We start from the raw sequence: 15,652 nt of genomic DNA on the forward strand, positions 1-15,652 counted from the left end.
TTTAGATGATTAACATGCTGAAGATGGGGCCTGTGTCTGTAACGTGTCCTACATAGCACCTCCAGTAGGTTCTAGTCACCATACAGCATTTGTGGAGCAGCCAGTCCTAGGTACCAGAAACTGGGGCCTGTTAGATTAGAATAATGACTCCCTAGCTATTTTTGATGAAATAAATGATTTACATGTTTTATCATCAAATATGTATTGACTTTTGACAATATGCCGTGGACTATACCATGCTGTAGATACTCAGTGATCTCTGTCTTTATGGAGCTTGCAGTATCCTGACAGAATACAGACAATAAGTGGGTTAATAGACAAATAAGAAATCACAAATTTATAGAAATGCTGAAAAAGAAAGGAATAGGATGGAAACTAAGAGAGGAAGAATCAGGAAAATCCAATTGCTTTTCAATGTGCAATCTGAATCCACTCAAAGAACAGAGGACCACCAGTGCTCCAAAAAAGCATGTGCTATATAGCCATAGTGTGTGAACAGCCAGATCTGCCTTCAGCCCATTGACAAAAGGAACAGCAAGAATGTGTTATTCCTAGGTATTTTATTGCAATCTATCCACCTGACAAAGGGGTGATATCCAGAATCTACAAGGAACTTAAACAAATTTACAAGAGAAAAACAAAAAAAGTAGGCAAAGGCTATGAACAGACATTTCTCAAAAGAAGACATTTATGCAGCCAACAAATATATGAAAAAAAGTTCATCATCATTGGTCATTAGAGAAATGGAAATCAAAACCACAGGGAGATACCATCTCACGCCAGTTAGAATGGCAATCATTAAAAAGTCAGGAAACAACGGCTGCTGGAGAGGATGTGGAGAAACAGGAACGCTTTTACACTGTTGGTGGGAGTGTAAATTAGTTCAACCATTGTAGAAGACAGTGTGGCGATTCCTCAAGGATCTAGAACCAGGAATACCATTTGACCCAGCAATCCCATTACTTATAACGGAGAGGATTACAAATCATTCTACTATAAAGACACATGCACATATATGTTTATTGCAGCACTATTTACAATAGCAAAGACTTGGAACCAACCCAAATGCCCATCAGTGATAGACTGGATAAAGAAAATGTGGCACCTATGCACCATAGAATACTACACAGCCATAAAAAGGAATGAGTTCATGTCCTTTGCAGGGACATGGATGAAGCTGGAAACCATCATTCTCAGCAAACTAACACAGGAACAGATAACCAAACACGGCATCTTCTCACTCATAATTGTGAGTTGAACAATGAGAACACATGGACACAGGGAGGGACCTGTTGGAGGGTGGGGAGCTAGGGGAGGGATAGCATTAGGAGAAATACCTAATGTAGATGACGGGTTGATGGGTGCAGCAAACCACCATGGCACGTATATACCTATGTAACAAACCTGCACATTCTGCACATGTATCACAGAACTTAAAATATAATAAATAAATAAAAGAAAAATGTGTTATCCATCTTCTGACCTGAACCTCTTTGGCTTCCCCAAGGACAACTGTGGGGCCTCTTACCTCAGCCTTGCTATGACTCATTCTCTTCCTCATCTCTCCCACCAGCACCCCGACCTTGGGGAAAAGACAAGCTAAGTGTTCCAACTAGTACTAGATACCTTCCCCGCTGTCCCAACCATATGGCCTCCCAAGTCCATGCTTGTGGGGTGCTATGTTTTCTCATCATTTCTAAGTCTCCTCGTAATTTCAAAAGGCATAGGTGCCCTTTGCAAGTTGTAGGAGTCATGAGGTTTTCATGCCCAGCACCCCCTTGTTCACCTGGAGTGCATGTTCTCAATTCATTTACCTTCTCATTGAAATTGCATTGGTAACCAGGGTGAAAACAAGGCCAAACTTAGGCAGGACAGTGGTGAAGAAGTTGATGATGGAGGCTCAAGGAACAATGGGACTGTGCCCCAAAGCTGCGAGTATATGGGGTTCACAGGTAAGATGAAGAGAACATAAGATGAAATTGTGATAAGGATGAGCTTGTGTTTTCAGCCAAATGACGGAATGAAATTAGATTTTTGAACTTCTACCTCTCTTGCCAATGCATTATTTTTTGTAAACTTGCTTCAGTTACCTAGGCTAGGATTTCTAGGATAGAAGTGCTGAAAAGAAACACTTATATAAAACTGTTATGGGAAAACACTTCATACAACTCTGGAATTTAATTTTTAATAATATTAAAGCAATAATTAAAAATATCATTAGTGATCAACTTTGAATTTTTACTTGCCATCCTAATTTTAGGGCCAAATTTTACTTGTAAGGCAATAAATTGAATTAGGATTAATATGCAATATTAGGGAACCACCTGCCTTATTCAGACAGGGGAAATAAGCAATTACAACTGAATTGTAATGCATCTCTAAAAAGTTGGCACCAAAGAAGGAGGGAGAAAAATCTTTAAGAAATCAGGCTTGTTCAATCCTCTGATCTCAGTTAAGTTCTTTTTTCATTGACCACACCCCAAAAGTACTAAAGTGTTTCTCAAAAGAGGGTAGCAAAGCTAGTTAGTGACCTCACCCATCCACAAGAGTTGGCTGAATTCTTTTCCTTGTATATAGTTCCTTTGTGAAAAATATTTATAGTTATGCCTTCTAAAGCTTAGAAATAACCAGCTGTTTCTGCCTTTATGCAGAATTCTTGTAAATATTTGTATGCTTTAATGTCTCAGTTTTAGGTCCTGAATGATTGATATGAGGACCTTATCGGTACAAAAGATTTGTATTTTTTAGATGGTTGTTCATTTTTAACTATGGGAAAAGGATACACAACCTTATTCTTCATGTACATCATTCCCAGAATCCCCTGAAAGAAAAGAGTTTAATCCGATGATCTTCTAGTTCCATTACATTTTTTTCTTTTTTTTGCCATTGAGGGTTTTTATATTTAGCTTTGTTTTGTAGTCAGGTAGTTATTAAGGCTGTGTCAATAATGGCAAAGCAATCACTCTTTATTTAACTAGCTTGTCCACTCAAAGCTGGAGTTACCAAGATAAATAACGCACAGACCCTTCCCTTAACACACTTATGACTAGTGGGAAGGGAGGTGATGAAGCTCAGATTCTGTGAGTGAAATGGAGGGTAACAGAGAAAGTTTCCCAGACTGCGTGGTCCTTGGCCAGAGTTCCAGTGGATGAATAGGGATTTAACAAGCAGAACCAAAAAAGAGGGAAGGTCTTTCCAAGGGGAACAAATAGCATCATAAAGCCATGGAGGAATAAAAGAACATGGCAGGTTTAAGCAAATGAAAGAGTAGAGTGGAAATGAAGGTTGGAGTCCATATGGGGAAATAGCTAGAGATAAGTGGGCAGGTCATGGCATTTGCATGACTGGGCTAAGAAGCTCGGGGATTTCTTTGAAGCCACTGAAGAGTCATAGAAGGACTTCAGGTGGAAGAACAATATGGTCAGGTTTATTATGTTAGGAAGATGTTCTGGTGGCAATGTGGAGGAGGGATTGGAGCAGGTCAATAAGACACCGACGCTTTTCAGGCACCTATTGAGCTAGGCTGGAGGGAAGTGTTTCAGGCTGGAGCCAAGGCCAGGACACCGGGAACGGAGAGAAAAAGTCCTTTGGGGATCTGTGGGATCTGGTGACTGGCTGGATGTGGAATAGAGGGAGTCAGAGGAACCCAAGGTGCCTCCCAGAAGATGGGGAGTCGCCTTGGATGTAGAAGAGCATGGAGTAATTTGTCAGGGGTGCAATCTGTGTTATGGCCAAAGAAGGTAATCAGAGGAAAATGCCCAAACTCCTCCTTCCCAGTTTACAGTAATCACCAACAGGCAGTGTGGGCTGGCTGGGTAATAGGCACTTGCCTTAGTGTGTTTTGTGTGTACAGGGTAAGGATTGACAACACAGACTCAGGATCCAGATTGTCTGAATTCACATTCTACATTTGCCACTTGCTGACTATATGACTTTGGGCAAGTTACTTGACCCATCCATACCTCAGTTTCCTCCTCCACAAAGTGAGATGATAATAACACCAACTTCAGAATGTGGTGGTAAGGACTGAATAATTTAAGTATTTCACTTAGATGAGTGATTGGCAGGGAGACAATTTTTCATTGAACATGATTATTATTATTGTTATCATGTGTATTAGCTCAGTTGAACTTCAAAAAATCTATAGACGTAGGTACTGTTATCTCTATTTTTCAAAGAAGGAAATTGGGGCACAGAGAAATGGTGGCACTGGGAGATCAAACCAAGCAGCCAGACTCAGGTGCTTTTACTGTTAACTTCTTCACTATAGTTCTCTGCATACTGTTTCGGGAGTCAAGCTCAAGGACATGCACTAACTACAAGGTAGAAGCAGGGAGAGGTATGAGTGGTAGGGGAAGGAGGTGGAGACAGGGAGAGGTATGAGTGGTGGGGGAAGGAGGTAGAGGCGGGGAGAGGTGTGAGTGGTAGGGGAAGGAGGTAGAGGTGGGGAGAGGTACGAGTGGTAGGGGAAGGAAGTAGAGGCGGGGAGAGGTGTGAGTGGTAGGGGAAGGAGGTAGAGGCGGGGAGAGGTGTGAGTGGTAGGGGAAGGAGGTAGAGGCGGGGAGAGGTACGAGTGGTGGGGGAAGGAGGTAGAGGCGGGGAGAGGTGTGAGTGGTAGGGGAAGGAGGAAGAGGCGGGGAGAGGTACGAGTGGTGGGGGAAGGAGGTCCCAGCACTAGGCATTTTAATCAAAGCAATACCTGAGCTTGACACACTGCTGGAAGTGCTGCCACCATAACCAGCATGTCACCTTGCTGATTTCATGACAAGCACTCATTCCTTCTCAGGCGGGAGACAAACATCACCAATGCTCCTATCTTCAACCATTTGGCTGATTCCTACTTTCCCACACCTTGTTCCACCACTGCCCAGACAAAGGAAATGCCCATCAGAACACGGCTATAAATGAGCTTAATATGTCCCACTTTCAGTGCGTTTTCTCTGTCTACATAAATAAAATCCTTTGCTAAATTTGGAGTTTTCAAACTATTTTTATGGGAAGAGGCAGTTTAGTGTAACGGTTAAAAATGTTTAGCTTGGGTATCAGAAAGATCTGTTTGGCTTTGCTAACAACTAGTCAAATTTAGCAAATAAGTGTCAGACAGTTAAATTTGATTTTTCAAACAAATAATAGGTACTTTTTTTTTAGTATATGAGTATACTGTCAGTCCACATCCTTAGATTCAACCAACCATGGATTGAAAACATTAGAGAAAAAATTAAAAATTATAAAATAATAATACAACAATAAAAAAGACAAAAAGACAGTGTAGCAACTATTTACATTGCATTTTCATTGGATTTGGTATTACAGTAACTTAGAGATTACGTAAAGTATACAGGAGGATGTGCATAGGTTATATGCAAATACTATGCCCTTTTACATCAGGGACTTAAGCATCCCTGGATTTTGGTATCTGCAGGGCTCCTGGAACCATTCCCCATAGATATGAAGAGATGACTATATTTAGTATATTTCCTGGGACAGACTTGCCTAAAAAAATTACCCATTGTTTATCTGGAATTCAAATTAACTGGGCATTTTGCAATTTATCTGGAAACCCTATAAGGAACTTAATTTTTTGGTGCCTCCATTTTCTCACCTATAACATAAGGCTAAGAAAAGATAATAATAGTGGCTATGATTGAGATTTGCTCTAAAAATTAAATGAGATAACACGTGTTAAGTACATAGGAAATGCTCAATATGTATTCATTGTTCTTACTTTTATACTGTACAGGGATTATGATAAGCTGGTAAAGTATGAGGTAATCTTTCAGCACTGATTCTTTCAACAACATTTTTAAAAGCTTTACCGTTGGAAGCGAGGTGCGTTCCGTCCAACATATCTTCATGCATCTGAAAAAATAGAAATATAAATACAACTTGATTTTTCTGTCTGTTTTTCTTTAGAAGAAACTGGGTAAATAGCTCTTATTTCCCAACATAATTTTCATATTTTCTCCTAACTCTTTTGCCCATAAGCTACCTGCCAAGCTAACTTTATAACGAAGGAGAAGTTCCAGGCACTGAGGCCTTTATCATTAAAGATAAAGTGGAAGCAACATGAGGTAGTGCTCATTAATCTTCCCTTATTTCCTTGGGAAGAATTTGGCAAAAACGGATTCTACAAACTCAGCCAGCCATCTTTGAAGGCTATTTGCCCTGGGCCAATTATATATTACATGATAAGCATACCCAATAATTAACTAATGAATTGGTTTCTTTGGGAAACGATCAGAAGTGTCAGGGATTGAAGAACATTTAGATTGCCTCTATGAGTTATGCCGAAGCAACATCTGCTTGTTTTTTCTTCAATCAACATGCACCCTGTAGGGTCCCAAATTCAAAAATGATTACATTTCATGTCATTTATGTGCCTTACAGTTTGACAAATTTAACTTGTAAGAATAAGTGATTCCATGTTCAATTTACGTTGATCCCATTTTCATCCAAACATCCAAAGAGAGAGAACCATTATAGATTGATAAAAGCTGCTGATTGATCTATTGATTTCCAGACCTTAAATCTCCTAGGGAAGTCTTTGTAAAGTTCGTGTTCATAAAATTCTTGTTCTGCCACAAAAGCTCCCAGTGGATTGTGTTTCTCAACTACAAGGAAAATCATCAGGGACAAACCCAGAAAATGTTTCTTTAGTATACACTAGGCAGGAGGGCCTTCCAAATTCAGTCTCAATCTGGTTTCTTCAAAGGTTTATTTTTATTTCATTTTTGAAAACTTTTAATTTCAAGAGGGGGGAAAAGCCCTTTAAAGCATAACAACCCGCAGTGATGTAAGTGCCTTTCTGTCTCATATATAATCATGTCTGTTTGGACGTGCTGGGTGTCATGTCCAGGGCTATGGTGCCACATTGAGAACAATATTGAACTAAATAGTTTTGACAGAACAGCCAGACCTTTTCTTGGGGCTCCTGCTATATTGCATATCTGCTTCTTTGTACACAACAGGGTGGGCGACTGATGGAAAGCAGAGAGTTCAATTGTGGTTACAGTCTGCAAAAGAACCATCAATGGAAAGTCTTTACTGATTTGCACTATCGCCTGGGAGACAGAGTACAGATGACTGTATTTTCCAGGTTATCAGCTATAGGAAAAAGCAAAATCAGTTTTCTGAAATGTGTACTCTGCTACAATAAATGTTGTGAGTTCTATGCATGCAGATAAATGTCAGCCTACGTGGGTAGGCTGAAAGAACTTTGTTAACCTCAGATCCTCTTTTCCATTGCTTTGTGGAGAGTAGTTTATGGGTATTGGGTTGTGTGAGTGAACTCAAGGCGCATTTGTCTCTAGGCAGAGAGTTGTGCATATTTATTGGCAAGGACTTTGTCTTTCTGATTGTATGATTTACTGGGATAATTTATTGAGATTTTAACTCAGTAATATTAAGTGTTAGTGCCACCCTCCCAGACCCCTGCTTCCATCCCAGAGGGTAGCTCAGCTTGTAATTCCGCGTGTCCCACGGTAGACCTGAGAGGCTTTGCTGTTTTCAGAGGTGAGTTGACCAAAATAATGGAGGGACACAGAGAATGGAAAAGTAGAATCTACCAAAACTGGTTGATATTTTCCAGAAGGAAAAAAAAAAAAAAGAGGATGCTTTCTAGGGCCTTCATCACTGACGGAAAGATCTGTATCAGGCTCCCAGGCAGAACTGGGACAGATACACATCTGATGGTTTGGCAGGTGGATGCTGACGGGACCTCTCTCTGAGAACAGTGTTCATTGAGCTTCAGTGAAGGATCACGGTGCCTGTGCCTGGCACAAAGGGAATGGGAATTGAGAACTGCCATCTCCTATGTATAACTAGTCTTCAAGGCTTTGCCTGGCTTCTCATTGCTCCTTCTATTTAACCTGTGTTCCTTTCTGCCTTTGGAATTTGGGACCATATTCTCTTCCAGGTGGGCTTTTCAGCTTCTGTCAGTACCCTCTTTCAGGAACAAATAGGTACTGTACAAATTTCTCAAGCAAGGTAACTGGTCCTTTACTATTTATATGTAAATATATGTAAAACTGCAAAAGGGTTTTAACAATTATTACTCCTCTTTTCTCTCTATTTAAATAGAATGTTTGACATAGAAGGAACCGCCAAGCTTACCTTGTATTGGCCATGCAAGTTCACTCAATGACCACATGGGCTTACTGAATCACTACAACAGGCTAAAGACTGAATCCCATTCTACTGATAGTAGACATCATTTATCTTTCTCCAAAGGTTATTCTGATTTTGTCACCTTTCTCAGGACTCATTGTCACTAGAAAAATTGGAATCTCTCTATTCTGTGTTTCAGGTCTTCCTAACATCCATAGTGGCTAAAAACTTTAAAATCAGAGGTTGCAAGTTGGCAGATCATGGCTAAGTTCAGTCAGTAGCTATATTTTATCTGGCATGGTTGTTACTGAAATTTCAATAGCATTTAAATTTTTTTTAAACCAGAAGATTTTTAATAAAACCCTTTTCTTTTGGAAAAAAAATCAGATAATCTGGCATCATTAGGTACACATGCCCACTGTATCCATCTTCCAGAGCTGGATGATGAATGTGACCTGAGCTGAACGTACTACACATCTTTCCACTCCCTTGTCTCCCTGCCCAGGTCTACTTCTCTTGTTAGCATTTGTTGCATGGCCCTTGTAGGCATACTTGTTTACAATCTCCTTAAACTAAACCAGAACAAATGGCTAAATTGGAATCAGGGGTAAAGTTCAAGGGCAGCGAAAAATCAAACTTTCAAGCAAAGACCATGACAAGTTTAGATACTAGTTGGAGCTAAAAAACATACATCATGATCTAAGCAGAAGAAGATGCAGCAATGGATAAATATACTAGTCTATTGCTAGGGCATCAAATTGCCCTAAAATGTACTGACTAAAATTGACAACAATCAGTTTTTATCTCCCAGTGTCTGTGGGTCAAGAATACGAGAGTGGCTTCGCCGCTCAGTTCTGCCTTGGGGTGTCTCCTGAGGTTGCAGTCAGACGGTAGCAGGGGATGACATCCTCTCATAGAGTCTGGGGCACAAGGAGATTCGATTCCCTGAGCTGAGACAGTCGGGGCTCCTGGAACGTGAATCTCTGGCTCTATGCCATCTCTCCACATGGTCTCCCCAGCAGGGCCATCAGAAGCCACGTATCCTAAGGGAGAGACGCAAATGGAAGAAGTTACTGTTGCCCTACGTTATGGGTTGGGGCAGACAGAGGCCCCCACTCAGATTTGGAGGCAACATGGCCCCCGCCTCTTGGTGGGAGGGTCAGCAGTCACACTGTAAATAGAGCCTGTGGGACGAGAGTTGTGTGCTAGCATGTCCATCATCTTCAGAAAATGCAGTTTGCCCACAAACAGAAATGAGAAATTGGGTCAGGAACTAAGAAATTCTGAATGATGTAAAAGCAAATCAAAATTTAGGCTTCCTGAGAAGAACAAGAATAGAAGATGATGTCCGGAGACTGGAATATCTGCTTGCATGTGTTGGCTTTGTTGTCCACTTGACCATAGCCCAAAGGTTAACTTGGGCATACTCAGGCCGCTTAGCATCACCAGGTTCTGAAACTTTCACCTGCCCACCCTTGACAGGTTTATTTGCTGTTACCTAGTTCTCCACTTCAACTAAACAAGTGGCTTACTGTCTCCTGTGCATAACTGGTCTTGAAGGTTCTGCCTGGCTTCTCTGATCTGGGTTGCTCTCGCTCCTTTTATTCCATCTATGCTCCTGTCTGCCTTCAGACTTTGGGACACATCGTCCTTTAGGCAGCCTTTTAAGCTTCTGTTGGAACGCTCCTTTAGGGACCACCACATACTGTACAGACTTCTTAAGCACGGTAACAGGACTTTTGCTATTTATATGCCTTTTTTAAACTGTGAAAAGGTTTTAACAATTATTATTCCTCTTGCCTCTCCATTTAAATAGAGTTTCTGATATAGAAGGAGCCTCTATTTTCTCCTTTTGAGTGGGGAAACAGAAGCCAAGATAGGTAAGGAGCCTGTCCAGGCTTCCATAGCTAGAAGCTGGAGGAGAGGGCCACAGCCTGCACCTCCTGACTTGTGGTTTGGAGCTCTTTCTGTTCCCTAGGGGTCAACATGGGTGAGTAGCCTACAGGCCTGTACAAGGCTGAACAATAAACAAGCAGCACTGTGTATTTGGCTGGCACACAGTGTTTTGTTTTTAAGGCTTGTAAGTAGGGCACACACTTGACAGTTATCTGCAGACTCCACTAATCTCTACCACCAAATCCCTTCTCATATTTCACTACCTGTGTGGCCTCTGAAGGCATTTGAAGGCATCCCCCCTCCCCATCCCCTTTACATCTTCCTAAAGGGAAAAATTTTACTCAATAGAAATAGATGGCTCTTGTTGATCCTCTACATGCTATGTACTATCTTTTATATGTACTAACATATTTATATGTACTAACAATTTATATGTACTAACTCACTTAATACTCACAACGTCTCTACTTTTAACCCCATTCTAAAGATGAGTAAACTGAGACACAGAGTGGTTTAAGTAATTTGTCTACATTCTAACATGTGGTAAAGACTGAGAGCTGGAATTTGATTCCAAGCACCTTGACAACAGAGCTCATAATCTCAACCACTCTGCTGAAGAAAGTCTAGATAGATAAAATGTGGTAATAAGAAATTTGGGTGGATCTAATTTGTTAGAGTAGTCATTATATTTTCAAATTTATAAAATCTATCCATAGGTTTATATTTGGAAGAGCAGGATGCTAGAGCATTCATGTCCTAATGTGGCTCATCTTCAACATGAAATATTGTCCACGTGTCATGAAAGGTGAATTTCACTACTTTAAAAATGCCAGCCATCTGGGTTTGAGATTTCATGCTAAAACTCAAAACTTTAAGCATTTTTAACCGAATCACCATCTTAATCTTTATTTTAGTCTCCAAATGTTTTTGTGGCGAGTGTAAAGATGAATGGAATTCAAAAGTGGCCATTAAGATTACCACCGCATGATGGAAACTACAGCCTACTATATAAATCTAAATCCCTCCATAAATTTAAGAAAAGATTTACTGTTCAAAAATAAAAATATAAATCATTCTCATTTTCTAAATCATTGCTGCTGATGATCATACCCAGCATGGTGAGAGATCACTATATTATTCTGGATGTAGTACTATGTTTAAATTTACCAAGGAGTCTCAACTGCCCACGGGATTTACTACTTCATGTACTTGCCAAGATAGAAGGTATTTCTGCATAATTCCTGCAGCTGAACATTATTGATGCTCTAAACGCATGCAACATTTAATATGTGTAGCAAGTCCAGCAAGATCAGTTATTGAAATGAATTATAATTTTTATACCAAACCATTGAAGGCCCAATTAGAAAATTGATCACTTTTGAGGAAACTGTCTCCTTAATCTTTCTTATTTACAGTACAGGATTCAGCAGCAGGAGCAATTCACAGTACGGTCAGATTGTGGTGGGTCTTGAAAGCCAGACTAAAGCATTTGAACCCTTACAGATAACAGGGATCATTTAAGGTGTTTTGAACAAAGTGAGTGAAGTGATCAAAGAAATGTTTGGGGAAGGTTAATCTGGCAGTGATGTGTAGAATGTTCTCCATCATGTGGTGACAAGAAAATGGACATGTGGACAGAAAACTGTGAATTAACTCATGTCAGCGTCTGAAGAACATACCAAGTTTAGCAGTTACCAATCCAGACTAGCCCCAGGTCCATGCTCTGATCACCTTTGAGTCATAAGCTTTGGAACTCCAAGCCATTACTGACTGATGGAATTTGTAGACTTCTTTGGAGTTCTGGGGAGAAAGAAGGGGAAGGAAACCGTGATATGGTCAGAGGCACACCTGTGGGTCACACGAATTGGCATGGAGGAGGACTAGTGAGGCAGGGTATAGGTCTGACTTCATTGATGACATTTTTTCTGGATCCTTGGACTATTCTAACTTCCTGTTTCCCTGAGTTTCTCTAATTTTTTCCAGTTTCAACCCTTTTTCTGTACCCTCTGCGGCAGATGCCCAGCCCTCTGGGAAGTTTTGATAGCTTTATACACTGGTACAGCCTGGGCAGGTGTCTATTCTACCTATTGCTGACTGTGTGGGCAGGCATTTCTCAAAATAATCCACTACTTATATCTGAAGACGTAAGATAAGCCATCTTCTGCAATGCCGTAATGCACAACAGTTGACGAATCACTCATTCAAAACATTTTCCTAGCAAGTTTGGATAATAATATTTCCTTATTATTTACTGTAATATTAATTATTATTACTACTCTTATTATTTATTTGGGTATTAATTTTCTATTGTTTCAAAAAATTAAATAGAACATGGAAGTGATTCCACATTAAAAATTCCATGATTTTGGCCAGGCTGGTGGCTCATGCCTATAATCCTAGCACTTTGGGAGGCCGAGATGGGACGATCTCAAGGTCAGGAGTTAGAGACCAGCCTGGCTAACAGGGTGAAACCCCGTCTCTACTAAAAAATACAAAAAAATTAGCTGGGCGTGGTGGCGGGTGCCTGTAATCCCAGCTACTCAAGAGTCTGAGGCAGGAGAATGGCGTGAACCCGGGAGGCGGAGCTTGCAGTGAGCCGAGATCATGCTACTGCACCCCAGCCTGGGTGACACAGCGAGACTCCATCTCAAAAAAGAAAAAAAAAAATCCGTGATTTTATTCCTTATTGTATAGCATAGAGATGTTTCTGTCTATCTGTCTTAAATCAGGGGTGAGGAAGCTCTTTTTCTGTGTGTGTGTAGAGATAAGAGGTCACCTGGCTGCTTTCTAACTCCTGGCCTCAAGCGATCCTCCTGCCTCAACCTCCCAAAGGGCTGGGCTTATAGGCATAAACCACAGAGCCTAGCCTGGGGTGAGAAAATTTTTGGCCTCAGGACAGTCCCACCTTGAGATTTCTACTGTACCCCAGCTCTGCATGGCCTACCTACAGACTTGAATAACCCGACTACAAAATAAACAGGCTGGGCAGCTGAGATCTCAGAATAATATGTCTCTCTCTCTTTCTCTCTCTCTCTCTCTCTCTCCCTCCCTCTCTCTCTCCCTCCACTTTGCTATCTCTGAACTTCCCCTCTTTGTTTATTCATTTAACAAATGAATTTTTAAAAGTCATTGAGCATCTATGGTATACCAGGTATTGCACCATGTGTTTGGAACACAGCAGTAAAAAAAGGCAGAAAATCCCTGCCTTATTGAGCTCATAATCCAGAGTGGGTGGCAGATATTGAACAGATAAACAGCTGGATACAGAATTAGAAATTATGACAAGTGCCTTGAAAGATAACAAAGGGGATGGGTAAGAGAGATATCCAGGGTACACCTACTTGAGATCAATTGGTCAGAGAAAACCTCTCTGAAGAAGTAGGTTTACACTGGAACCCCCAACATTAATGAAAACTAGTTGGGTAAGAGATTGAGGGGGAAAGACTTTGCCGACAGAGGGAATAGAAGGTGCAAAGAACCTGAGGAGGGAAAGAGATGCTGCTTAAGTGCAAGTAACTCAGTGACTGGCCCTCTCTCTCATCCTTCATTATTTCTATTTTCCTTTATTACATTTTTTCTATCTAGTTTCTTCGTTACTAATATTTCTCCATAAATTAAGGATTGTATAAAACACAAACACTTTTAGGGAACTGGGGTCAGATCCAACTTGTGTTTGCTATTTAGAAGCTAGGCAACACTTCTTGGAGGTCATCTGTATGATATAGGGCCAATGAGGGAGAGGGTAACCCTGTGATTGCAAGTTTATTTCAGAAGCTCACAGGAAAAGAATCCATTAATTCATGAAAACAGAGATCTACTGATACATTTGATGAACAGAGTCTCCATAGAAGCCATGTCGCAAAGAGGATCAATGGAAACAAAAGGAGAGAGGGATGAACTGGACACTGAAATGCAGAACCTGAATACTAGAGACAATTGTTGTTTATGTAAAGTATTAATCTCTATGAGAAATTGCTTTAAATCAGTGTCTGCCATGCCTCATTGCCCTGGGAATACAGAGTCCATTTCAGAAATTGCTAGTTTCCTACCCTCTCTGTCTGCCTTTGTATGAAACCCCAATTTTGCTTGGAGTGGTCTTGTGCCCAGCTACAAGACTAAATTTCCCAGCTTCTTTTGCAGCTGGATGTGACAATGTGACTAAATTCTGGCCAAATGGAAATGTTACACAAACTTTCCTGAATAATCCTTCAGGAAATTGACTTAGCCAGGGAGCCTGTCTCTTTTGCCCTTTCCTCAGCTTCTTTCTTGCTGCCTAGAATGTAGCTATGATAGCTGGAGTTCTAGCAGTTATATTAGGTCGTGAGGTGACTTTGGAATAAAAATTCCATGTCAAGAAAGTGGAGTAGAAGGAAGAAGCTTTGAGCCAGATAATAAAATCTCTATAGTACCCCTTTGCTACTTATTTTGAGATTTCTCTTATATGAATAAAAAATATACCCGTCTCTACTAAAAATACAAAAAAATTAGCCGGGCGTGGTGGCGGGCGCCTGTAGTCCCAGCTACTCAGAGAGGCTGAGGCAGGAGAATGGCGTGAACCTGGGCGGAGCTTGCAGTGAGCCGAGATTGCGCCACTGCACTCTAGCCTGGGCGACAGAGCGAGACTCCGTCTCAAAAAAAAAAAAAAAAAAAAAATATATATATATATATATATACTTCCATGTTACAGAAGGTAATGTTTGATGTGGTTTCTTTTGTTTTATGCATGAAGCATAGTTTCTAAAATGTGCAGCCAAACGTAACTTGACTCAAAAATCATATGTTTGTTTCAGTTACCTATGTGAACAACCATAATTTATTATTATTATTGTTTTTGTTATTTATTTTTTTGAGACTGAGTCTAGCTCTATCACCCAGGCTGGAGTGCAATACTGTGATCTTGGCTCACTGCAACCTCCGCCTCCCAGGTTCAAGTGATTCCCCTGCCTCAACCTCTTGAGTAGCTGGGACTACAGGCACATGCCACCACGCCCGGCTGATTTTTGTATTTTTAGTAGAGACCGTGTTTCACCATGTTAGCCAGGATGGTCTCAATCTCCTGACTTCGTGAGCCGCCTGCCTCAGCCTCCCAAAGTGCTGGGATTACAGGCGTGAGCCACAGCGCCTGGACCATAATTTATTATTTTTCATGATTCTTTGGATCAGGAATTTGGGCAAGACACAGCTGGATAGTTCTTTGGCTTCACAGATGCTGGCTGGAGTCATTTGTGTAGATGCATGTATCTGAGAGCTTGGCTAGGGCTGGGACATCCATGATGGCCTTTAGATCTCAGAAAACTCTGCCCACGTGACCTCTAAGCATTTACTAGTTTTGGTTGAACTTCCTTCCAGTATGTTCACTGAGTCCCAAGAAGAAGCAAAAGAGAGCTGCTAAGTTTCTTAAGCCTGTGTTCGGAAGTCCCAGAACATAAATTCTATCATGTTCTATTGGTCAAAACACATCACAAGTCCAGAGCATATTCAAGAGGAGGAAAATACAGTTCATCTCTGTTATGAGCAGCTTGCATGAACAAGAATGGCAGTAATAATTGGTGACCATATTTGGGGACTCTCTACCAAATTAGTTAAAAGAACACTATGGCACCGGCCATTTGAGCCCCTCTGCTCCCAAACCACCCCCTGAAAGCTGGAT

General features: G+C 40.9%; 1 long non-coding RNA gene across 2 annotated transcripts in view; it reads right to left on the reverse strand.

Annotated features, from left to right (window-relative positions):
• Nucleotides 1-5,541: 5,541 nt before the first annotated feature.
• Nucleotides 5,542-15,652, reverse strand: part of LOC129483255 (uncharacterized) — a 137,362-nt gene continuing 127,251 nt past the window's right edge. For both annotated transcript variants that reach the window (XR_010120856.1, XR_010120855.1), the window contains exons 2-5: nucleotides 11,682-11,802; nucleotides 8,113-9,149; nucleotides 6,917-7,013; nucleotides 5,542-5,859 (exon numbers count right to left, since the gene is read on the reverse strand). This is a non-coding gene — a long non-coding RNA (uncharacterized lncRNA). The remainder of the gene's footprint in view (nucleotides 5,860-6,916; nucleotides 7,014-8,112; nucleotides 9,150-11,681; nucleotides 11,803-15,652) is intronic.

This window comes from Symphalangus syndactylus, chromosome 5 (assembly GCF_028878055.3).
Source record: "Symphalangus syndactylus isolate Jambi chromosome 5, NHGRI_mSymSyn1-v2.1_pri, whole genome shotgun sequence".
Lineage (NCBI taxonomy): Eukaryota > Metazoa > Chordata > Mammalia > Primates > Hylobatidae > Symphalangus > Symphalangus syndactylus.